Source organism: Heptranchias perlo, chromosome 7 (assembly GCF_035084215.1).
Source record: "Heptranchias perlo isolate sHepPer1 chromosome 7, sHepPer1.hap1, whole genome shotgun sequence".
Taxonomy (NCBI): Eukaryota; Metazoa; Chordata; class Chondrichthyes; order Hexanchiformes; family Hexanchidae; genus Heptranchias; species Heptranchias perlo.
Genome location: NC_090331.1, coordinates 63,571,861 through 63,597,719, shown reverse-complemented (window position 1 = coordinate 63,597,719; position 25,859 = coordinate 63,571,861).

Here is a 25,859-nt window from a genome sequence, read left to right as displayed (position 1 = left end):
AAGGCACGACAAGAACCTGGGTACAAGGCACGACAAGAACCTGGGTAAAGGCACGTTAAGAACCCGGGTACAAGGCACGACAGGAACCTGGGTACAAGGCACGACAGGAACCTGGGTAAAGGCACGACTGGAACCTGGGTAAAGGCATGACAAGAACCTGGGTAAAGGCACGACACGAACCCGGGTACAAGGCACGACAAGAACCTGGATAAAGGCACGACAGGAACGTGGGTACAAGGCACGACAAGAACCTGGGTACAAGGCACGACAGGAACCTGGGTAAAGGCACGACAGGAACGTGGGTACAAGGCACGACAAGAACCTGGGTACAAGGCACGACAGGAACCTGGGTAAAGGCACGACAGGAACCTGGATAAAGGCACGTCAAGAACGTGGGTAAAGGCACGACAAGAACCTGGATAAAGGCACGACAAGAACCTTGGTACAAGGCACGACAAGAACCTGGGTACAAGGCACGACAAGAACCTGGGTAAAGGCACGACAGGAACCTGGGTCAAGGCACGACAAGAACCCGGGTACAAGGCACGACAAGAACCTGGGTAAAGGCACGACAGGAACCTGGGTAAAGGCACGACAGGAACCTGGGTAAAGGCACGACAGGAACCTGGGTAAAGGCACGACAAGAACCCGGGTACAAGGCACGACAGGAACCTGGGTAAAGGCACGACAGGAACCTGGGTAAAGGCACGACAGGAACCTGCGTAAAGGCACGACAAGAACCTGGGTACAAGGCATGACAAGAACCTGGGAAAAGGCACGACAGGAACCTGGGTACAAGGCACGACAAGAACGTGGGTAAAGGCACGACAGGAACCTGGGTACAAGGCACGACAAGAATCTGGGTAAAGGCACGACAAGAACCTGGGTACAAGGCACGACAGGAACCTGGGTAAAGGCACGACAAGAACCTGGGTAAAGGCACGACAAGAACCTGGGTAAAGGCACGACTTGAACCTGGATACAAGGCACGACAGGAACCCGGGTAACCTGGGTACAAGGCACGACAGGAAACTGGGTAAAGGCACGACAAGAACCTGGGTACAAGGCACGACAAGAACCTGGGTAAAGGCACGACAAGAACCTGGGTACAAGGCACGACAAGAACCTGGGTAAAGGCACGACAAGAACCTGGGTACAAGGCACGACAGGAACCTGGGTAAAGGCACGACAAGAACCTGGGTACAAGGCATGACAAGAACCTGGGTAAAGGCACGACAAGAACCTGGGTACAAGGCACGACAAGAACCTGGGTACAAGGCACGACAGGAACCTGGGTAAAGGCACGTCAAGAACTTGGGTAAAGGCACGACAAGAACCTGGGTACAAGGCACGACAGGAACCTGGGTACAAGGCACGACAAGAACCTGGGTAAAGGCACGACAAGAACCTGGCTAAAGGCACGACAGGAACCTGGGTAAAGGCACGACAGGAACCTGGGTAAAGGCACGACAGGAACCTGGGTACAAGGCACGACAAGAACCTGGGTACAAGGCACGACAAGAACCTGGTAAAGGCACGACAAGAACCTGGGTAAAGGCACGACAGGAACATGGGTAGAGGCACGACAAGAACCTGGGTAAAGGCACGACAGGAACCTGGGTAAAGGCACGACAAGAACCTGGATACAAGGCACGACAGGAACCTGGGTACAAGGCACGACAAGAACCTGGGTACAAGGCACGACAAGAACCTGGTAAAGGCACGACAAGAACCTGGGTAAAGGCACGACAAGAACCTGGGTACAAGGCACGACAGGAACCTGGGTACAAGGCACGACAAGTACCTGGGTACAAGGCACGACAAGAACCTGGGTACAAGGCACGACAGGAACCTGGGTACAAGGCACGACAAGAACCTGGGTACAAGGCACGACAAGAACCTGGGTACAAGGCACGACAGGAACCTGGGTAGAGGCACGACAAGAACCTGGGTAAAGGCACGACAGGAACCTGGGTAAAGGCACGACAGGAACCTGGATACAAGGCACGACAGGAACCTGGGTACAAGGCACGACAAGAACCTGGGTACAAGGCACGACAAGAACCTGGTAAAGGCACGACAAGAACCTGGGTAAAGGCACGACAAGAACCTGGGTACAAGGCACGACAGGAACCTGGGTACAAGGCACGACAAGAACCTGGGTACAAGGCACGACAGGAACCTGGGTACAAGGCACGACAAGAACCTGGGTACAAGGCACGACAAGAACCTGGGTAAAGGCACGTTAAGAACCCAGGTACAAGGCACGACAGGAACCTGGGTACAAGGCACGACAGGAACCTGGGTAAAGGCACGACTGGAACCTGGGTAAAGGCATGACAAGAACCTGGGTAAAGGCACGACACGAACCCGGGTACAAGGCACGACAAGAACCTGGATAAAGGCACGACAGGAACGTGGGTACAAGGCACGACAAGAACCTGGGTACAAGGCACGACAGGAACCTGGGTAAAGGCACGACAGGAACGTGGGTACAAGGCACGACAAGAACCTGGGTACAAGGCACGACAGGAACCTGGGTAAAGGCACGACAGGAACCTGGATAAAGGCACGTCAAGAACGTGGGTAAAGGCACGACAAGAACCTGGGTAAAGGCACGACATGAACCTGGGTAAAGGCACGACAAGAACCTGGGTACAAGGCACGACAGGAACCTGGGTAAAGGCACGACAAGAACCTGGGTACAAGGCACGACAAGAACCTGGGTACAAGGCACGACAAGAACCTGGGTAAAGGCACGACAAGAACCTGGGTACAAGGCACGACAAGAACCTGGGTAAAGGCACGACAGGAACCTGGGGACAAGGCACGACAAGAACCTGGGTACAAGGCACGACAGGAACCTGGGTACAAGGCACGACAGGAACCTGGGTAAAGGCACGACAAGAACCTGGGTACAAGGCACGACAAGAACCTGGGTACAAGGCACGACAGGAACCTGGGTAAAGGCACGACAGGAACCTGGGTACAAGGCACGACAAGAACCTGGGTACAAGGCACGACAAGAACCTGGTGAAGGCACGACAAGAACCTGGGTAAAGGCACGACAAGAACCTGGATACAAGGCACGATAGGAACCTGGGTAAAGGCACGTCAAGAACGTGGGTAAAGGCACGACAAGAACCTGGGTAAAGGCACGACAGGAACCTGGATAAAGGCACGTCAAGAACCTGGGTACAAGGCACGACAAGAACCTGGGTACAAGGCACGACAAGAACCTGGGTAAAGGCACGACAGGAACCTGGGTACAAGGCACGACAAGACCCTGGGTAAAGGCACGACAAGAACCTGGATAAAGGCACGACTGGAACCTGGGTACAAGGCACGACAAGAACCTGGGTAAAGGCACGACAAGAACCTGGGTAAAGGCACGACAGGAACCTGGATAAAGGCACGACAAGAACCTGGGTAAAGGCACGACAGGAACCTGGGTAAAGGCACGACAGGAACCTGGGTAAAGGCACGACAGGAACCTGGGTAAAGGCACGACAAGAACCCGGGTACAAGGCACGACAGGAACCTGGGTAAAGGCACGACAGGAACCTGGGTAAAGGCACGACAGGAACCTGCGTAAAGACACGACAAGAACCTGGGTACAAGGCACGACAAGAACCTGGGTAAAGGCACGACAGGAACCTGGGTACAAGGCACGACAAGAACCTGGGTACAAGGCACGACAGGAACCTGGGTAAAGGCACGACAGGAACGTGGGTACAAGGCACGACAAGAACCTGGGTACAAGGCACGACAGGAACCTGGGTAAAGGCACGACAGGAACCTGGATAAAGGCACGTCAAGAACGTGGGTAAAGGCACGACAAGAACCTGGGTAAAGGCACGACAAGAACCTGGGTAAAGGCACAACTGGAACCTGGGTACAAGGCACGACAAGAACCTGGGTAAAGGCACGACAAGAACCTGGGTAAAGGCACGACAGGAACCTGGGTAAAGGCACGACAAGAACCTGGGTAAAGTCACGACAAGAACCTGGGTACAAGGCACGACAGGAACCCGGGTACAAGGCACGACAAGAACCTGGGTACAAGGCACGACAAGAACCTGGGTACAAGGCACGACAAGAACCTGGGTAAAGGCACGACAAGAACCTGGGTACAGGCACGACAGGAACCTGGGTACAAGGCACGACAAGAACCTGGGTAAAGGCACGACAGGAACCTGGGTACAAGGCACGACAAGAACCTGGGTACAAGGCACGACAGGAACCTGGGTACAAGGCACGACAGGAACCTGGGTAAAGGCACGACAAGAACCTGGGTACAAGGCACGACAAGAACCTGTGTACAAGGCACGACAGGAACCTGGGTAAAGGCACGACAGGAACCTGGGTACAAGGCACGACAAGAACCTGGGTACAAGGCACGACAAGAACCTGGTAAAGGCACGACAAGAACCTGGGTAAAGGCACGACAAGAACCTGGATACAAGGCACGATAGGAACCTGGGTAAAGGCACGTCAAGAACGTGGGTAAAGGCACGACAAGAACCTGGGTAAAGGCACGACAGGAACCTGGATAAAGGCACGTCAAGAACGTGGGTACAAGGCACGACAAGAACCTGGGTACAAGGCACGACAAGAACCTGGGTAAAGGCACGACAGGAACCTGGGTACAAGGCACGACAAGACCCTGGGTAAAGGCACGACAAGAAGCTGGATAAAGGCACGACTGGAACCTGGGTACAAGGCACGACAAGAACCTGGGTAAAGGCACGACAAGAACCTGGGTAAAGGCACGACAGGAACCTGGATAAAGGCACGTCAAGAACCTGGGTACAAGGCACGACAAGAACCTGGGTAAAGGCACGACAGGAACCTGGGTACAAGGCACGACAAGAACCTGGGTACAAGGCACGACAAGAACCTGGGTAAAGGCACGTCAAGAACCTGGGTACAAGGCACGACAAGAACCCGGGTAAAGGCACGACAGAAACCTGGGTACAAGGCACGACAAGAACCTGGGTAAAGGCACGACAAGAACCTGGGTAAAGGCACGACAGGAACCTGGGTACAAGGCACGACAAGAACCTGGGTACAAGGCACGACAAGAACCCGGGTAAAGGCACGACAGGAACCTGGGTACAAGGCACGACAAGAACCTGGGTACAAGGCACGACAAGAACCCGGGTAAAGGCACGACAGAAACCTGGGTACAAGGCACGACAAGAACCTGGGTAAAGGCACGACAAGAACCTGGGTAAAGGCACGACAGGAACCTGGGTACAAGGCACGACAAGAACCTGGGTACAAGGCACGACAAGAACCCGGGTAAAGGCACGACAGGAACCTGGGTACAAGGCACGACAAGAACCTGGATAAAGGCACGACAAGAACCTGGATAAAGGCACGACAGGAACCTGGATAAAGGCACGTCAAGAACCTGGATAAAGGCACGTCAAGAACCTGGATATAGGCATGACAAGAACCTGGGTAAAGGCACGACAAGAACCTGGATAAAGGCACGACAAGAACCTGGGTACAAGGCACGACAAGAACCTGGGTACAAGGCACGACAAGAACCTGGGTAAAGGCACGACAGGAACCTGGGTAAAGGCACGACAAGAACCCGGGTACAAGGCACGACAAGAACCCGGGTACAAGGCACGACAAGAACCCGGGTAAAGGCACGACAGGAACCTGGGTAAAGGCACGACAGGAACCTGGGTAAAGGCACGACAGGAACCTGGGTAAAGGCACGACAAGAACCCGGGTACAAGGCACGACAGGAACCTGGGTAAAGGCACGACAGGAACCTGGGTAAAGGCACGACAGGAACCTGGGTAAAGGCACGACAGGAACCTGGGTACAAGGCACGACAAGAACCTGGGTAAAGGCACGACAGGAACCTGGGTACAAGGCACGACAAGAACCTGGGTAAAGGCACGACAGGAACCTGGGTACAAGGCACGACAAGAACCTGGGTAAAGGCACGACAAGAACCTGGGTACAAGGCACGACAGGAACCTGGGTAAAGGCACGACAAGAACCTGGGTAAAGGCACGACAAGAACCTGGGTACAAGGCACGACAAGAACCTGGATACAAGGCACGACAGGAACCTGGGTAACCTGGGTACAAGGCACAACAGGAACCTGGGTAAAGGCACGACAAGAACCTGGGTACAAGGCACGACAAGAACCTGGGTAAAGGCACGACAAGAACCTGGGTACAAGGCACGACAAGAACCTGGGTAAAGGCACGACAAGAACCTGGGTGCAAGGCACGACAGGAACCTGGGTAAAGGCACGACAAGAACCTGGGTACAAGGCATGACAAGAACCTGGGTAAAGGCACGACAAGAACCTGGGTACAAGGCACGACAAGAACCTGGGTACAAGGCACGACAAGAACCCGGGTAAAGGCACGACAGGAACCTGGGTACAAGGCACGACAAGAACCTGGATAAAGGCACGACAAGAACCTGGATAAAGGCACGACAGGAACCTGGATAAAGGCACGTCAAGAACCTGGATAAAGGCACGTCAAGAACCTGGATAAAGGCACGACAAGAACCTGGGTAAAGGCACGACAAGAACCTGGATAAAGGCACGACAAGAACCTGGGTACAAGGCACGACAAGAACCTGGGTACAAGGCACGACAAGAACCTGGGTAAAGGCACGACAAGAACCCGGGTACAAGGCACCACAAGAACCCGGGTACAAGGCACGACAAGAACCTGGGTAAAGGCACGACAGGAACCTGGGTAAAGGCACGACAGGAACCTGGGTAAAGGCACGACAAGAACCCGGGTACAAGGCACGACAGGAACCTGGGTAAAGGCACGACAGGAACCTGGGTAAAGGCACGACAAGAACCTGGGTACAAGGCACGACAAGAACCTGGCTAAAGGCACGACAGGAACCTGGGTAAAGGCACGACAGGAACCTGGGTAAAGGCACGACAGGAACCTGGGTAAAGGCATGTCAGGACTCTGTCGATATGGAATGTCAGGTGGCAGGCTAACCCTTCTTCCCTTATAGTGTCACATCACAGAGCATATGTTTATGGATGTTTGTATTGTTATTTGTTGGTCTGCAAAAGTCATCTAATTTTCTGTTTGCACTGATACAAAGACATGGCAGAAGACTGTGCTCACGTGCTCAAATAGGTGATTCCCCTCCCCCCTGCACCCCGTTGTTTTTATATAGGCCTATAAAAGCACCAAGATAAGAAATGGTAGTGTTGAATAAGTCCCAATGATTCCCTGTATGAAGAAAGTTTGAATAAATCAACTTAATCACAATTTAATTGCACTTTGTACAAGCAAGAAACTAATTATATTTGGATGGTAAACTGGTTGGTACATAGGATTAGAACACTACCATTTTAGCTTTGGGGCTTGGATTAGAATTCAGACTAATCAGATATGAGGGAATTTAAGGGTCTTAGGAGAAATTAATTTACTCAGTCCAGATGCTAACAGATTTAAGTCCAAAGTATAAATCTGTCCTTAGAGTTAATAATAAGCACAAAAATGAGAAAAGTACAATCCTTCTAGGATTCTAAAAGAAAAAAAGAGCACAGGGGTCATTCTCAACTTACTGTTGGAGTGTAAAACTGGCGTTGCAGGTTGGGTGCCCGTTATCGAAATCGCCTGATTTTCCTTTCCAATTATATCAATGGAAAGGAAAATCCGGTGGATTCTATAATGGTTGGTTGATCTGCAACGCCAGTTTTACACTCCAGCAGTAAATTGAAAATTACCCCCATAATTTGTCAGACAGTCGTCCTGTGTTGCTTGTTGCCATGTCAGCTGTGAATTTTTTAAAATTTTTTTTATTCGTTCACGGGATGTGGCCGTCGCTGGCGAGGCCGGCATTTATTGCCCATCCCTAATTGCCCTTGAGAAGGCGGTGGTGAGCCGCCTTCTTGAACCGCTGCAGTCCGTGTGGTGACGGTTCTCCCACAGTGCTGTTAGGAAGGGAGTTCCAGGATTTTGACCCAGCGACAATGAAGGAACGGCGATATATTTCCAAGTCGGGATGGTGTGTGATTTGGAGGGGAACGTGCAGGTGGTGTTGTTCCCATGCGCCTGCTGCCCTTGTCCTTCTAGGTGGTAGAGGTCGTGGGTTTGGGAGGTGCTGTCGAAGAAGCCTTGGCGAGTTGCTGCAGTGCATCCTGTGGATGGTGCACACTGCAGCCACAGTGCGCCGGTGGTGAAGGGAGTGAATGTTTAGGGTGGTGGATGGGGTGCCAATCAAGCGGGCTGCTTTATCTTGAATGGTGTCGAGCTTCTTGAGTGTTGTTGGAGCTGCACTCATCCAGGCAAGTGGAGAGTATTCCATCACACTCCTGACTTGTGCCTTGTAGATGGTGGAAAGGCTTTGGGGAGTCAGGAGGTGAGTCACTCGCCGCAGAATACCCAGCCTCTGACCTGCTCTCGTAGCCACAGTATTTATATGGCTGGTCCAGCTAAGTTTCTGGTCAATGGTGACCCCCAGGATGTTGATGGTGAGGGATTCGGCGATGGTAATGCCGTTGAATGTCAAGGGGAGGTGGTTAGACTGTCTCTTGTTGGAGATGGTCATTGCCTGGCACTTATCTGGCGCGAATGTTACTTGCCACTTATCAGCCCAAGCCTGGATGTTGTCCAGGTCTTGCTGCATGCGGGCTCGGACTGCTTCATTATCTGAGGGGTTGCGAATGGAACTGAACACTGTGCAGTCATCAGCGAACATCCCCATTTCTGACCTTATGATGGAGGGAAGGTCATTGATGAAGCAGCTGAAGATGGTTGGGCCTAGGACACTGCCCTGAGGAACTCCTGCAGCAATGCCCTGGGGCTGACATGCTTGGCCTCCAACAACCACTACCATCTTCCTTTGTGCTAGGTATGACTCCAGCCACTGGAGAGTTTTCCCCCTGATTCCCATTGACTTCAATTTTACTAGGGCTCCTTGGTGCCACACTCGGTCAAATGCTGCCTTGATGTCAAGGGCAGTCACTCTCACCTCACCTCTGGAATTCAGCTCTTTTGTCCATGTTTGGACCAAGGCTGTAATGAGGTCTGGAGCCGAGTGGTCCTGGCGGAACCCAAACTGAGCATCGGTGAGCAGGTTATTGGTGAGTAAGTGCCGCTTGATAGCACTGTCGACGACACCTTCCATCACTTTGCTGATGATTGAGAGTGGACTGATGGGGCGGTAATTGGCCGGATTGGATTTGTCGTGCTTTTTGTGGACAGGACATACCTGGGCAATTTTCCACATTGTTGGGTAGATGCCAGTGTTGTAGCTGTACTGGAACAGCTTGGCTAGAGGCGCAGCTAGTTCTGGAGCACAAGTCTTCAGCACTACAGCTGAATAAACTTGACAATCAGGTACAGTTCACAATTTACATTAAATGTTGTCAGGTGTAAAACAGGAGCAAAGCATACCAATTTAGCAGTGGGACAGTCTGCCCCCAATTTGCGCAGGCGTTGGTCCCACTGCTAAATTGGTGGAGACCATTGTTTAGATGTGCTGGATGGTCGCCCAAAACAGGCGTTGGCCCCTTAAATATGTTGATGAAGGGCCTAACATCTGTTGAAGGACTCCTCTACAAAATGTATTTCTGATGAGCAGGCAGAGGTTGGGCTTGCCTTGATCAGGATTCTTCAGTGGCCACCAACTAAAAGTAAGTTTTCAAAAATGTTTTTAAAAACTTTTCTGTGGAGCTAGGAGGAGCAAAAGTGCTCCACACAAATCCATAGTCCTAGCAATTGCCCCCACCACCAATTGCCCGATCTAACTCCCCTCCCAGAACTCACTTGAGTGCTGCTGCCGGCAACCCAAAATTATTTTTTCTTATGAAGCGAGCTGCCTGTGGAGGCATGACAAGCATTGGCAGCTCGCCCCACTCGTGTAGATAAGGTCCGAGGCCCAATTTTGGGAGGGCCTCGGGCCTCTTGTTTTGGGCGTGCGCTGCTCGTGCAGCACCGAGTCTGGGCTCAAAAATGGGCCCAGTCTAATTTCTACCACGTTATCTGAAAGGCAGCACCTCTGACATTGCAGCACTCCCTCAGTACTGCACTGAAGCATCAGCCCAGATTTATGTGCAAGGAGTTCTATATGATATAAATATGAATTTGAATATTTAAGGACCATTAAAGCCATTTTGACCTGGAACTGGAATTCATGGGAAACTTTGTGGGTAAATCAAGAGTTTCTCTATTATTGTGTATGCATTAAGAACAAGTATTATGCTCCATAGCTGGTTGAATGAACTTTTCATAATTTCTACACTTAAGTACTAATTTGCTTTTGAGAAGTGCAAAAGCAGCATTATTATAGGTGGCTGGTTTTCTGCTCATTTGCTAACAAATTTGAATAAAATCCATAAAAAAGAAATTGGGTTTTTGCACAAGAGAGGAAAATATACCTCTTTGTAATTACTACATCCATTTATTATAAATCTTTTTTTAGCATAATATTTATTTCCTTTTCCCAACAGAAGTTCTGTCACAGCTAATAAAGGAGCTCAAACATTGATAAAATGAACCCTGATAAGAGGAATTACTGCATAATAGTATTTGGAACAAGGGCTATGATCATTTGCATCTGGAACCTGATCATGTTGTGGGGTTAGTGGGGTCAATCTTCCTTATTTAAAAAGAGCCAACTATTTTTAACAAACTCTTTGTGCTAAGGAATGTATGAATGAATATAGTTACCAGAACTGGCAGCAAGTGGAGTCCTACACAGAACAATTAGCCTCTCAGAGTTATTTTTTTCTGAGTGTGCATTATTATATCATTGATAGCGAAGGCGGCTGATTAGGAGTTATTCATTTCTTGTGGACCTGCTCGTTGCTTTGCAGTCTATGTTTCTCGATGGACCTGCAAGTTCAAAGTTGTCTACTTTGTAGTTTTGAGTGCCATCGGGCTGTCAATTCGCTATCATCCATTTTACACTTTCATACAAAGTCAAAATTTACCCCAATAAGAGCAACGTTTGAAAGCAGATACGTGAATCCGTTATTACATTTAGCCCATTATCATTAATGGTGATGGATGATTTGATATACTGTCTTCAGGGTACAATTTGGTACAATACATTTGTGTTTTCTTAGGTTGACATTAAGCCAGTAATTCTTCATTGCTGCTCCAAATTCATGATCAGGTTTCATGTCCATATAGGAGAATAGAGACGACAAATGCGTGATAAATACTTCCGTGTTTGTGCTTCAAATGCAGTTTTTGAATGAGCTCCTCATTAACATTGATCGAAATACACGGGCGTAGAAATTGTTTTGCGCCGGCGTGAACTGGGCGTAGGGAACAAGGCCTAGTCCCCGATATTGGGCCTCAGGCCTCATTTACATGAGATCAGCGAGCTGCAGACACCTGCTGGGCATCCCCAGGCAGCTTGCCGGTGAAGAAGATTTAAATTTCAGGTAGGTCATGGGAAAGGTGGGGGGAGGGAAAGCAGGAGGGAGGGGGCGACTGGGAGAGGGGCAGCGATCGGGAGAGGGCTGAGTGGGGGCTGCCAGTGGTCTTTGGCACTGTAGTGCATCTGGGATAAGTACTCCTGCACCTCCCAGCTCTGCATTCAGGTAAGTAATTTTTTAAAAATGTACCTTTTTGGTGACGGCCTCTTTAAGGACCACTGGTTAGGTTGCATGTAGACCATGCTTTCCTGAACGCCAGCTACATTCAAGGCAGCCCAATTTTACAAAGAATCCTCAAACAAATGTTAGGCCCCCTATTTTATGTGCAAAAGGCCTAACACCTGCTTCAGACACAGGCCCTGGACACTTTTTTTACCTTGACCAATATGGTGGGCACCATACTTCTGGTACGTAATGAGCATGTGTACCCTACCCCACCTGCCGTATTGGATGATTAGGTGCCCATTTTGCACCTGAAAAACGGGAGTGGTGCCAAGTCGAACAGTTTTAAGATATATGAATCAAAGTAAAGGATTCCATTGCTGGAGAATATGGATCTGAAATTCCGCAGGCATTTTGGCTCACTCTCACTATAAATTGGGAAGTAAACCGGAACATGTATACATCAGTTACTTGCCGGCGCTGCTACTCTCTGTGGGGTCCTGTTTGGGGTGGAGCCTCCATCCACCCCAAAAATGGTCTCCTAAGTCAGAGGGGGTGTGGTTGAGGGACCGGGCTCCCAGGCTTGGCCTCGGCCTGGTAAAAGGCGTACTGACCTCTTGGCTGGCAGGTGGGGCCACCGAGGCCCAGGCCTAGGTCTTGATCAACAACCCTGAAGACTTAACGTTGGCTTCAGGCCTGATTGGCCGTCTTCACAAGTTTATTCCAAAAATAGTATGAATTCATTTATCTAATCTCATTCGATAGTTTTCCTAAACATCTGCAGAAAATCACTTTAGTTGCTTTAAATAGTTATGAATTTTGAAAGTTGAAAATGTAGTTCTTAGGAGCTGATTGAAGGAAATGCTCTAATTGTTCTTCAGTAATTATGTACTATAATAAAAAAATTCATTATTCCATAATAGTAGTTAATAAAGCCATAAATGAAGTAATAAGATTTGCAGTGGGGTGCCGGTGTTTGTGGATCAGACTCTAATCTGACAGTCTTCTTTGTTGCAGTGCCTAGTACGAAAAGGGAACATAATATATTTTCATGGTACCTTTTTACCCCTGCAGTCTGCTGTTGCTACACAGTTAAGATGTTTATGCTCTACATTAAAAGGGTGTGGAGCCATTAAACACTGCGCCAGGTTCAAAGTGGAACATTCATACTGCCTTCACAATCAATTCTTTTTCAGGGATTGCTTACAAAGCATTTACAATTTTAAAAATCAGACCTACTAACAAAGATAAAAGCAACTTCTCTTGTCAATACAGTATGGGGAATATAAACAGGTAGATTCAAGCATAATTCTGATCCAAACATGGAATTAAAAGTAAAAATCATTTCTGATTCACATTGTATGAAATTCCCTATCAAGTTATATTATACATTGTTCTCGGGATGTGGATGATGCTGGCAAGGCCGTATTTATTGCTCATCCCTGGTTGCCTTGACAAGGCACTGGTGGGCTATCTCCTTGTGGGGCTGGTATTCCCACAGTGATGTTAGGTATGGACTTTCAAGATACTGACCCAGCCACAATGAAAGAACAGCACTGCATGTCCAGGTTGGGATGGTGAGTGACTTGGAGGAGAACTTGGAGCTGACATTGTTCCCACGACATTGCTGCTCTTGCCCTTCTTGGTGGTAGATGCTGCAGGGGAGGGAGGTGCTGTTGAAGTAACTTTGGTGCGTTGCTGGTGCTACATACTGCAGCTACAGCGTGCCAGTGATGGAGGGGGGAAAATGAGACCAGTGGCAAGGACACCATTTAAGTGAGCTATTCTGTCCAGGAAAGTGTTGAATTATTTGAGTATTTTAATGGCTGCACCCATCCAAGCGAGTTGCAAGTATTCCATCGCACTCCGGATTTGAGTCTTGTAAATAGTGCGAGGCTTGAGAGATCAGGAAGTTAGCCACTCATTGAAGACTGCTTAACCTCTGCCCTGCTCTTGGTAAGGCTGATCCAGTTAAGGTTCTGGATAATGATGACCTCCAAGATTTTGATGGTGGTGTCACTGAAGTTGAGCGGGAGATGCTTGGGCTTTCTCTTGTTCAAAATGGTCATTACCTGGTACAAATGTTACCTGTCACTTGTCAGCCCAACTTTGGATGTTATCCAGGTCTGCTGTAGGCTGGCATGGACTGTTTCATTATCGGAGTAGTTGTGAATAGAGCCGAACACTGTGGAATCATCAGTGAACAGCTGCACTGCTGACTCTATGATGGAGAGAAGGTCATAAATGAAGCAGCTGAAGGTGGTTAGGCCGAGGACACTTCCCTGAGGAACTCCAGCAATGATCTCCTGGGGATACGATGATTGATTTATGACAAGCACAACCAACTTTGTGTCAAGTCTGACTCCAGCCACTGGATAGTTTTCTCTTTGACCTCAATGTTGCTAGTGCTCTTGGTGCTTTACTTGGTTTAATTGCTGACTTGATGTTGAGAGCAGCTACTCTCACTTTTTCTGGCATTCAGTTCATGCGTCCACATTCAGATCAAGGCTGTGATACGGTCTGAAGCTGAATGGTTTTGCTGGACTCTGAACTGAGCGCCACTGAGCACATTATTGGCGAGCGGGTGTCACTTGATGGCATCGTTGAGTTGGTCTCCTGGCTTAATGGCGAGGAGTGAGGGATATGCTGGGCCATGAGTTTACAGATTATTTTGGTATAGAATTCTGCTGTGCTGTTGGCCCATAGCATAGATTCCCAGGTTTGTGTTGTTGGATCTCTCTCACTTAACAGTGTTATTTCTAATGTTCCTGGATTAGTTACTTGTTCAGTCAATAAAAATTATTAAGACTATGGGCACAATTTTAAAAGGGTGGCGGGATGGCAGCGGGGGAGGGTGAACGGGCACGCGGCTAACCCGAATAAGAAAACTTTACCGTTCCCCAGGCGATCGCAACTTAATTGTTGGCCATTAACTTTGTTTTCGGGTTTGGCGTCCGAAAGCTGCGCAGCGGGCAGACTGTGCGCCCGCATGACCTCCTGTCAGCTGGAGCATCTGGATTTAAAGGGCCATTGCTCCAATGGATTTTGCTGGAGCAAGCAGCACAGAGGCAAGGCAGCTCCAAGATTCAGCGATGCCTCACTTGAGTTGCTGCTGGCCGGGGTGAGGAGGAGGAGGAGGGAACTATTTTTCCCAGCCGACAGGAGGAAGCGCCCTGCCTCTGCCACCAAGAAGGCCTGGCTCGAAGTGGCAGAGAAGGTCACCAGCAGGAGCAACATATCCCACACTTGGGTCCAGTGCAGGAAGCGTTTCAATGACCTAACTAGGTCAGCAAAAGTGAGTACACTTACTGATTCTTTTTTGTCGCACATCAACCACCACCCCGCCCCCCCCCAACCCCCAACATAATTTCGTGCTGCCAAGACGACTCCATCACATCACTCCTCACACCCACTTAAGGCTCATCCTCAACTTATCTTCACTTCCTGTGCACTTCCTCACCTCCCCATTTGTGACCCCACCACTACCACTCACTCCAATCCTGATCCAATGTGATGGCTCTGTCTCATACTCACCCTCTGATGCATCTCTTTCACGGTCAGCCTCTCCCAAAGCAATGCATTCATCAGCTGACCACTTCACCATCACTCACTCCTCTTGTAGAAGAGAGCGCAAAATGCACGCGAGAGGGCGAGGACTGGAGGGGGGGCCACAACAAATAGTGCTCAGAGACGGAGGAGGAGGCGTTGGAGATCAGCCGCATCCTTGAGCGTCCGTCCGTCGGGGACGCCGAGACTGGCACCCCATAACTTTAACATTCATCACACACAACATGAATTAATGTTAGCAATGCTTACCATGTTGAACGGCTCAGTATGCTCATCGCAACATGACACATCTGTGATGATGCTTAATATTGCCTTCTGTTCTCCTACAGGTCCTTCAACGACCACAGTGATGGGAGAGGGCGATTCCTCAGAGGAGCTCTTGGCCTGAGGGCACAGCATCACATCTTAGTGAGCCATCCACCAATGCAGATACTCGCACCTCGGTTGGTCTTAGTAGTCAGTTAGTTGGGTTGGCACCTGGTGAGTCACCACACACAAGTGAGCACAAGCAGACACTGGTGGCAGGGGCAGCTGTGGAGAGTCCATGTCGGTGGGAGCACTCCTCTCCAGGCTCTGCTCAGCTGGATGCAGATGCTGAACCCCGGGGGCCATCCTTTATAAGGAGAATGATTGAGGGACAGCAGCACATTTGCGAGATACTGGAACAGTTGCCACGCACACTCTCCACAATAGCGCAGAGGATGGAGGAATCCAACTCTTGCATTAGTGGAATGGTGGCACAGGTATGTGAGGGAATCTCCGAGATAGTGTCGCAGGTAAATGCGGAAATGTCTGTGATACAGAGAAGGCTAGCCTCCATTGAGCTTCAAGCACGGCTCACAAATGAGACCATTCAGGCCCTGACAACATCCGTTTGGACTCAGGGTGAACAACATTCTGCCGCCTTAAACAGGCAGACAGAAACTTTATAAATGGGCTTACAAGGCATTACACATGTCCTCCAAACTGTTCTCCAATAGGGTGGTAGGAGTGATGTGGGCCTTGCCCAGGAGAGGGATGATGGTGAAAGGGGACATGGAAATGGGGACGCTGCTCTTTCCAGGTGGTCTGAGGACTGGACTATTCTCACTTTGTGATCTCCTTATGAGAATCGTTCAATTATTAGTGACTTCCTGGCCTCATGAGCAGCCAGGTGAGCTGCTGCTCTCCCGATGGGCTCCTCCTCCTCCTCCTGCTGCTCCACCCCTCCTTCTGCTGCTCCCCCCTCCCCGCCCCCCATCCTCCTGCTGCTGCTTCTCCTCCTCAGTGTTGATTGCAGATGTGAATGCTGGATGAGGGCATGGGGCCTCATCAACTGGCACCCCTCCCTGTTGCGCCATGTTGTGCAGGACACAACACACTACTATAATTCCACCCGCTCTCGCTGGTGCGTATTGACGTGCTCCCCCAGAATGATCGAGGCACAGAAATTGCATCTTCAGCAGTCCTATCGCATGTTCAATTACAGACCTGATGGCGATATGGCTGTTGTTATATCAACGCTGTTCCTCGCTGATGGGGTTCCTCAGAGGTGTCACGAGCCTCGTGTGCAGGGGGTATCCCTGATCCCCGTAGAGCCAGCTTAGGCTGTTTGGTGCATGGAAGAGGACCGGGATGTTGGCTTCCCTCAGAATGAAGGAATCGTGGCAGCTGCCAGGGATTCTGGTGCACACGTGAAGGAATCTTTTACAGTGGTCACAAACAAGCTGAACGTTGATTTCTGTTGATGAACAATCCTGGCTCATGTGGAGGTGCTCGGATTGCTATATGCGTGCAATCAATTGCACTCTGTACCCACGGGAAGCCAGCCACAGAGTGGAAACCCACTGCCCTCTCCGTCTGGCTGAGGTCGTCCATGGGGAAGTTGACGTATTGCGACGCCCTGCAAAACAAACCGTTGGTGACCTGTCTTGTGCACTTATGGGCAGACGACTGAGAGACCCTGGTGATCTCACCAGTGGCACCCTGGAACGATCCGGAGGCAAAGAAGTTGAGGGCAGTGGTCACTTTAACTGCGATGGGTAATGAGATATCGCCAGGCCCAATCGGGAGCAGCTCAGCATGAAGGAGGCTGCAGATGTCTGTGACCATCTGGCGACTCACTCTCAGACTCTGTAGGCACTGCTCCTCATAGAGGTCCAGCTAGCTCAGCCTTGGTCTGTAGATCCTCTGATGATGGTAGTGCCTCCTGCGACGTCTCTCTCTCTATTGTTGCCCTCTGCTCTTGTGCAGGTCCCTGTGGTGCAGCACTGTGTTGTGGAGCTACAAGTGGTGGAAGTCCACACCATCCCTGGCGAGAATGGTGATGTTCCTCGTCCTCAGATGTACCAGTGAATGCAGCCATCGCGCCCCCCCATCCCGATGGTGTCAGTTTGAGGAGTTCCGAAAAGTTAGTAAATATGTGTAAACAGAAAAATTCTGAGTGTGAACCAAAAATTTTCAGTCTGAACACAAAGATCTGCCAGCCCAAGGTTTATCTGAGTGCCCTGCTGCAATAACTGACCTTTTATCCCCATCTGTCAAACAGGAATTTAAATGTCCAATTGGCTGCCGGCTGAAACCCGACTACTTTCCCAAGCCATGCTTCACACAGCACGGGAAACACGTTGAGGCAGCGTTGAAATCGCTTGCCTTCATTCTTAATTGGATTTATGGACATTGCAAGTACTTTAAGTACTTGATTTACTGCTTTAAATATCATCCCGCCGGCGGGACTTCCGGGTTCGGGAAGGGCGTGAGCACCCAGATGACTCTGGGTCGTGCGTGTTTTTTGGCGGGTTATTTTTTATTCGTTCATGGGATGTGGGCGTCGCTGGCGAGGCCGGCATTTATTGCCCATCCCTAATTGCCCTTGAGAAGGTGGTGGTGAGCCGCCTTCTTGAACCGCTGCAGTCCGTGTGGTGAAGGTTCTCCCACAGTGCTGTTAGGAAGGGAGATTATTTGCTGCACATTTATCTGGTCGAAACTGAAGTATTACTGTATTGTGAAAAATTATACGTCACGTCACGGAATGTAATTGGAGAGTGTAACAACCTTACTTTCATAATACTAACAGTAGAAGGAAACAGTAACAGTCTTTATGTTTCACAATTTTTAATTTTTTACTCACATCCTGGCCACATACCCATTTTGTAACCAATGTCAAACAGTTTTTCATATTCATGCTTAGTGTCAGAAGTTGCAGCCCCATTTTTATTTCCTGAGGGAGCTGCTCCTCAACTTCTGGCTTCATTTTACCCAACACTTTTCATCTTTGATCATCCAGAGTGTTGGGTGGGTTGTGAGCAGATCAGAGGGCTTCCTGGTGGGCCTGATCCTGGGCCTAGCAAAAACTGCAGGATGCGTAGAATCCACAGGGAGGGTTAATCTGATTGCTTGCCTGGGGGACCTTGGAACGGGATCGCAGAGTGTCCTCTGGTTTGCTTGAAACTTTCCATGACTGGTGGGCACCACTCGACATACCATGCTTTGTCAATGTAGATAACTAGGTCTTGTTTTAATACTTATGCATACATTTTAGTTTGGACAGAGCCACCTGTATTAATGGTGCCTTCCTCTTGAGAGAGGCACTTGTTAGTTACTGTTTTTTTTTTCTCGTCCTGATGACATTGGGCTCCTGCCCCGGTGCCACTCTATTGGCCCAGACAAGAGAGGCATAATTTTTCATCTATTTGGTCAGAAACAAAGGTTCTTTTTTCCTCATAACAATAAGATTCTTAATAAACATCTGAAATCAGTAAACATCTGAAATACATACAAACTGTTTAAATAGATGGGGAGGCGTCCTTTGGATTCTTGACAAATGGCCTATTCATCTTAGTATTTTCAGTAGAGAAAAAAAATCATAAAACATGACATTTGAAATGAACAGGCATTGCTTTGTACTCTATAATAACATACATGAATAATTTATTGGTACCGTGATGGGTATATTGGCGTACCAGTATAGTGATTTAGTGACAAGTGTAAAGGTCCGTACACTTTACATCGCATATGGAATTTATTCTTTAGGGGAGTCTGGGACTACGCCACGCCCCGCCCCCCCCCCAGAAAATTTAGATTTTTGACACTTTATTTGGTGAATTTCCAGCATCTTGGAATTGACTTTTCCGATACATTAATGTATTCTAGTGTGTATATTACTTTGTTTGAGAAAATATTCCGAATTGAGCTGTTTTGAAACCTATAATGGTAAATGAAATATATTTAAAAAATAACTTCTTTAGCAGAAAACAGAGAGTAGGGGTTAAAGGTAGTTACTTAGACTGGTGAAAGGTGGGAAGTGGTTTTCCACAAGGATTGGTGCTGGGACCACTGTTGTTCACCATTTACATAAACGATTTGGACTCGGGAATTGGAAGTACAATTTCAAAATTTCCGGATGACACCAAATTGGGAGGTATAGTTAATACTGAGGAGGACTGCAACAAAATACCGGAAGACATTAATAAACTTGCAGAATAGACATATAATTAGCAAATTAATTTCAATATAGATAAGTGTGAGGTGGTACGTTTTGGTAGGAAGGACAAGGAGACCACATACTACTTGGAAAATAAGAGTCCAAATGGGGTAGTGGAACAGAGGGATCTGGGAGTACAGAAACATAAATCACTAAAAGTAGTGACGCTATTAAGGCCATAAAAGGTTAGTAAGGCCATAAAAAAAGCAAACCAAGCACTGGGGTTCATTTTTAGAGGGATAGAATTGAAAAGCAGGGAAATTACGTTAAACTTGTATAGAACCTTGGTTAGACCACACTTGGAGTACTGTGAACAGTCTCCATATTATAAAAAGGATATAGAGGCACTGGAGAAGGTGGGCTCATATCATCTTATGTGACTGCGGAGAAAGTATCAGACTCTTCTACGACCTAGTAGTTTTTCTTCAGCACTGTTTCAGTGGAGGTACTTGTACATGCTATGTGGAAAAGAGCTTGGGTGTTACACTTTTTCCAAAGCTATTCCAGCTTGTACTCGTGTCTGCCAATAAAGGAATCTTTGACCGCAAGCTACAGTCTTTCCAGCTGACACTTGGTTCCACACAGTTTGTTAGTCAATGCCTCTGATCCATCTGATGTACATGAAGTAATAAACACTGTTAGACCTTGTCACTGTGGTATTGAATCTTCGACCTCAGAATACCCATAGATACAGTTAGCTCCGGAAAGTTCTTTGACAAGGACGACTGAGGGAAATCTTTTCACTTCTTAGTTAGTAGATTCTACAGTGACATTTTTGGCAGGAAGAATAAGGAGGCCACATACTACTTGGATAATAAGAGTCTAAATGGGATAGAGAAGCAAAGGGATCTAGGGGTACAGATACACAAATCACTAAGACGTTAGAATTGAAAAGCAGAGAAGTTATGTTAAACTTGTATAGAACTTTGGTTAGACCACACTTGGAGTACCATGCACAGATCTGGTCTCCATATTATAAAAAGGATATAGATGCATTGGAGAAGGTGCAAAAAAGATTTGCAAGGATGATACCAGGACTGAGAGGATATCCTTATCAGGAAAGGCTGAACAAGTCGGGGCTCTTCTCTGTAGAAAAGAGAAGGCTGAGGGGTGACCTGATAGAGGTCTTTAAGATAATGAAAGGGTTTGATAGGGTAGATGCAGAGAAAATGTTTCCACTTGTGGGGAGTCGAGAACTAGAGGTCATAAATATAAAATAGTTGCTAATAAATCCAATAGGGAATTCAGGAGAAACTTGTTTACCCAAAGAGTGGTAAGAATGTGGAACACACTACCACAAGGAATAGTTGAGGCAAATAGCATAGATACATTTAAGGGGAAACTAGATAAGCACATGAGGGAAAAAGGACTAGAAGGGTATGCTGATAGGGTTAGATGAAGTATGGAGGGAGGAGGCTCGTGTGGAGCATAAACGCTGGCATAGACCAGTTGGGCCAAATGGCCTTTTTCTGTGCTGTAGTTTCGATGTAACTCCAAGTACGTATGAGGTATGTAAACTGAGAGAAGTGTGTACCTCTTAAAAGGAATCAAAGAAATTGGATGCTTGGACACAGTAACAGGAAAATCTGCTCCTATAACTGTCTTACCAGAAAGTAAATTGATATCCTCCTTTCACTGAATAGAAGAAGCTCCATATGCTCATGGATAGATATGGGGAAGAGACCTTAATTGTGGCATTTGTTGACGAGCAATTGGAGGCTATTCTTTCAGCAGCACAGTAATATCCTCTAGGAGTTGGCTATAGGAGAATCAATGTATAACATTACATCACTCTCTGATCCTGAGCAGAGATAGAGAGTAAGATGAAGAGAAAAAGGGCATATGACAGATGTCAGGTTGATAACACAAGTGAGAACCAGGCAGAATATAGAAAGTTCAGAGGGGAAGTGAAAAAGGAAATAAGAGGGGCAAAGAGAGAGTATGAGAATAGATTGGCAGCCAACATAAAAGGGAATCCAAAAGTCTTCTATAGGCGTGTAAACAGTAAACAGGTAGTAAGAGGAGGGGTGGAGCCGATTATGGACCATAAAGGAGATCTACTCCTGGAGGCAGAGGGGCTGGCCGAGGTACTAAATGAGTACTTTGCATCTGTCTTTACCAAGGAAGAAGATGCTGCCCGAGTCTCAGTAAAGGAAGATATAGTCGAGATACTGGATGGGCTAAAAATTGACAAAGGAGGTACTAGAAAGGCTGGCTGTACTTAAAGTAGATAAGTCACCTGGTTCGGATGGGATGCATCCTAGGTTGCTGAGGGAAGTAAGGGTGGAAATTGCGGACGTACTGGCCATAATCTTCCAAAAATCCGTAGATACGGGGGTGGTGCCAGAGGACTGGAGAATTGCAAATGTTATACCCTTGTTCAAAAAAGGGTGTAATGATAAACCCAGCAACTATAGGCCAGTCAGTTTAACATTGGTGGTGGGGAAACTTTTAGAAATGATAATCCGGGACAGAATTAACAGTCATTTGGATGAGTGTGGATTGATTAGGGAAAGCCAGCACGGATTTGTTAAAGACAATTTGTGTTGAACTAACCTGATAGAGTTTTTTGGTGAGATAACAGAGTGGGTAGATGAGGGCAATGCAGTTGATGTGGTGTATATGGACTTCCAAAAAGGTGTTTGATAAAGTGCCGCATGGTATGCTTGTCAACAAGATTGCAGCCCATGGAATAAAGGGGGCAGTAGCAGCATGGATATGAAATTGGCTAAGTGACAGGAAATGGAGAATAGTGGTGAAGGGTTGTTTTTCGGACTGGAGGGAGGTGTACAGTGGTGTTCCCCAGTGGTCGGTGCTGGGACCACTGCTTTTCTTGATATACATTAATGGCTTGGACTTGGGTGTACAGGACACAATTTCAAAATTTGCAGATGACACAAAACTTGGAAGGGTAGTGAACAGTGAGGAGAATAGTGATAAACTTCAAGAGGATATAGACAGGCTGGTGGCATGGGTGGACATGTAGCAGGTGAAATTTAATGCAGAAAAATATGAGGTGATGCATTTCGGTAGGAAAAATGAGGCGAGGCAATATAAACTAGAGGGCACAATTCTAAAAGGCTTACAGGAACAGAGAGATCTGGGAGAATATGTGCACAAATCGTTGAAGGTGGCATGGCAGGTTGAGAAAGCGGTTAAAAAGCATACAGGATCCTGGGCTTTGTAAATAGATGTGGAGATGCCGGTGATGGACTGGGGTGGACAAATGTAAGGAGTCTTACAACACCAGGTTATAGTCCAACAGCTTTATTGGAATCACAAGCTTTCGGAGCTTTCCTCCTTCCTCCACTCACCTGACGAAGGAGGAAATCTCCGAAAGCTTGTGATTCCAATAAAGCTGTTGGACTATAACCTGGTGTTGTAAGACTCCTTACATTTGTAAATAGAGGCATAGAGTTCAAAAGTAAGGAAGTCATGATGAACCTTTATAAAACACTGGTTTGGCCACAGCTGGAGTATTGTGTCCAGTTCTGGGCACCGGACTTTAGGAAAGATGTGAAGGCCTTAGAGAGGGTGCAGAAGAGATTTACTAGAATGATTCCAGGGATGAGGGACTTTAGTTACATGGATAGACTGGAGAAGCTTGGGTTGAGAGGAGATTTGATAGAGGTATTCAAAATCCTGAAGGGTCTAGATGGAGTAGATAGAGAGAAACTGTTCCCATTAGCGGAAGGGTCAAGACCAGAGGGCATAGTTTTCAGGTGATTGGCAAAAGAACCAAGGGTGACATGAGGAAAATGTTTTTTACATAGCGACTGGTTAGGATCTGGAATGCACTGCCCGAGGGGTTGGTGGAGGCAGATCCAATCATGGCCTTCAAAAGGGAACTGGATAAATACTTGAAAGGAAAAAATTTGCAGGGCTACAGGGATAGGGCGGGGGAGTGGGACTAGTTGGATTGCTCTTGCATAGAACTGGCCCGGATTCGATGGGCCGAATTGCCTCCTTCCGTGCTGTAACCTTTCTATGATTCTATAAAGCAATTTTTTTCTGCTGGAAGGACACACTGGGGAAAGTGACGGCTATGTCCCATTTAGCAATGCAAAACAGTAAATGAGCTGACTGCTAGGTGAATGTATATGGTCAAGCGAAAAGAGCAAAGAAAACTGAGGACCCAATATATACATAACACCAGACCTACGAAAATAATACATTCGTACATTTTTATAAACAGATCTTTAAAACTTTAAAACAATCAAATTAGTGAATTAAGCAATAATCACTGAACCTGTGTACTTCTTAGTAGACAATATAAAATCATAGGATAGAATCATAAAATCTTACAGCACAGAAAGTGGCCATTCGGCCCAGAATGCCTATGCCGGCTCTACGAAAGAGCTGTCCAATTTAGTCCCATACCCCAGCTTTTTCCTCATAACCCTGCAAATTAGTCCTCTTCAAGTACATGTCCAATTGCCTTTTGAAAGTTCCTATGGAATCTGATTCCACCACCCTTTCAGGTAGTGTATTCCAGATCTTAACAACCCTCTGTGAAAAAAATTGTCCTCATTTCCCCTCTACTCCTTTTGCTAATTATTATAAATTTATGACCTTTAGTTACCGACTCACTTGCCAGAGGAAACAGTTTCTCCCTATTTGCTCTATTGAAACCCCTCATAATTTTGAATACCTCTATTAGGTCTCCCCTTAACCTTCTCTGCTCTAAGGAGAACTATCCCAGCTTCTCCAATCTCTCCATATAACTGACATCCCTCATCCCTGGTATCATCCTGGTAAACCTCCTCTGCACTCTCTCCTAGACCTTGACATCCTTCCTAAAGTGTGGTGCCCAGAATTGTACACAATACTCCAGCTGAGGCCTAACCAGTGATTTGTAAATGTTTAGCATGACTTCCTTGCTTTTGTATTCAATGTCCCTATTTACAAAGCCAAGTATCTCATACGCTTTCTTAATTGCCTTATCAACTTGCCCTGCCACTTTCAAAGATTTGTAAATATGCACCCCCAGGTCTCTCTGCTCTTGCACCCCCCCTCAAAATGGTACCATTTATATTATACTGCCTCTCCATGGTGTTCCTCCCAGATTGCATCACTTCACACTTATCCACATTAAATTGCATCTGCCATGCATCTGCCCATTTCACAGTCTGTCTATGTCCTCCTGAAGCTACAATCCTGCTCACTATTTACTACGTTGCCAAGTTTTGTATCACCCCCAAACTTCAAAACTGTACTCCCTATACCCAAGTCCATGTCATTTATATAGAAGAAGAAAAGCAATGGTCCTATTACCGATCCCTGGGGGACCCCACTGTGTACTTCTCTCCAGTCAGAAAGGCATCTGTTCACCACTATTCTCTGCCTCCTATCCCTTAGCCAATTACGTACCCAAGTTACCACCGTCCCTTTAATCCCATGTGCTTCTATTTTCCGAATAAGTCTATTATGTGGTACTTTATCAAATGCCTTTTGAAAATCATATATACAACATCTACTGTACAACCTTCATCATCCCTCTCTGTTACTTCATCAAAGAATTCAATCAGGTTAGCCAGACACGATTTGCCTTTGACACATCCATGCTGGCTGACCCTTATTAACCCAAGCTTCTCCAAGTGAGAATTAATTTTGACCTTGACAATGGTCTCTAGTAGTTTTCCCACCACTGACATTAGGCTAATTGGGCTGTAGTTACCAGGTTTATCCTGCTCCCCTTTTTTGAACAGGGGTGTAACATTTGTAATCCTCCAGTCTTGTGACACCACTCCCATATCCAAGGAGGATTGAAAGATTGTGGTCAGAGCTTCTGCTATCTCCACCCTAGTTTCCCTCAACAACCAGGGATGCATCCCATCTGGACCGGGTGACTTGTTAACTTTGAGTGATGCCAACCTATTTAGCACCTCCTTTCTATCTGTAAAGATTTCAATTAAAAACGTTCTTGATAAAATGTTTTCACAATGATTCAAAACACTGCAAAATCTGTTGGTTATTTTTTGGTAGTCTATCATTTATAACTGTTTTTCTGAAGAGGTACAGCTGCAAGTGTTTCATAGCTATGTCTTTCTTACCACATCTTCCTTCTTCTCATGTAATTTGTATCTGTTTACTTGTTTTCTGTCTGTATTCTCAGTTAAAAACCCTTACTCAGTATTGTTCCTCATGGACCAAGTGTTATCTATAAAGACACTTACCTTCTATATAATGTGATCTCTGCCCCATTCAAGAACTGGCAGGGATAATGGGCAGATACTCAAATTGGCAGGATGTGACTAGTGGTGT